At 35.3% G+C, this 794-nt stretch overlaps 1 protein-coding gene and 1 long non-coding RNA gene across 6 annotated transcripts in view; one reads left to right on the forward strand and one right to left on the reverse strand.

Annotated features, from left to right (window-relative positions):
* LOC106875510 (uncharacterized) overlaps positions 1-794 on the forward strand; it is a 337,304-nt gene that overhangs the window by 245,206 nt on the left and 91,304 nt on the right. The window lies entirely within an intron of this gene.
* Positions 1-794, reverse strand: part of LOC106875513 (uncharacterized) — a 34,789-nt gene that overhangs the window by 29,597 nt on the left and 4,398 nt on the right. The gene's annotated exons all lie outside the window — the stretch shown is intronic.

Raw genomic sequence — 794 nt, forward strand, 5'->3', positions numbered from 1 at the left:
TATATATATATATATATATATATATATGTATACGACGAGCTTCTTTCAGTTTCCGTCTACCAAATCCACTCACAAGGCTTTGGTCGACTCGAGGCTGTGCTTAAATCTTTGTTTAAGTCAAACATTCGATTTCGACAATAACAACTCAGAAAACTTTAGTCTCTAACAGGTTGTTTTCATTGCTAGAAATATTTATCAAATCTCCTTCTAGTGTGCGCTATCAACTTTTAATTAGAAGGACAGGTTGAGTAATATACTTTTTAATACTTTATATCTGAAAATAAACTGAGTGTTAATTGCTTGAATACCTTACATCTTACACGACAGCTTGATCATGGTTGACCTGGGGCTAAAATAAGAAGTCATGATTAGAACGGTTGATAAATATAAATTACTGATTCACCTTGCATTCCTTACTCCCCTTTCTGTCTCCCTCTCCCCATCTCTCTCTATTTCTCTCTCTCCCTCTCTTTTTCTCTCACTCTCTCTCTCTGTCTTTCTTGTCATCTTAGTAGTAGGCCGAAGTCTTACAAATAATTAAACAGGTGATTCAGCAATAAATGTCACTCGTCAGTAAAGACAATGTTGAAACAATATCTTCATTTAAGGCCATTAAAATGTCTAATATATTCGATATAATAGCTTCTTTCCAACCAGATGTAGTTAATTGTCGGTTCCAGATTTTTTTCTTTTCAATCTTCTCTCCTATACTCTTCTCCTTTCTCCCTTTCTCTTTCTTTCTTTCTCTGTCTCTCTCTCTCTCTCTCTCTCTCTCTCTCTCTCTCTCTCTCTCT

This window comes from Octopus bimaculoides, chromosome 3 (assembly GCF_001194135.2).
Source record: "Octopus bimaculoides isolate UCB-OBI-ISO-001 chromosome 3, ASM119413v2, whole genome shotgun sequence".
NCBI lineage: Eukaryota > Metazoa > Mollusca > Cephalopoda > Octopoda > Octopodidae > Octopus > Octopus bimaculoides.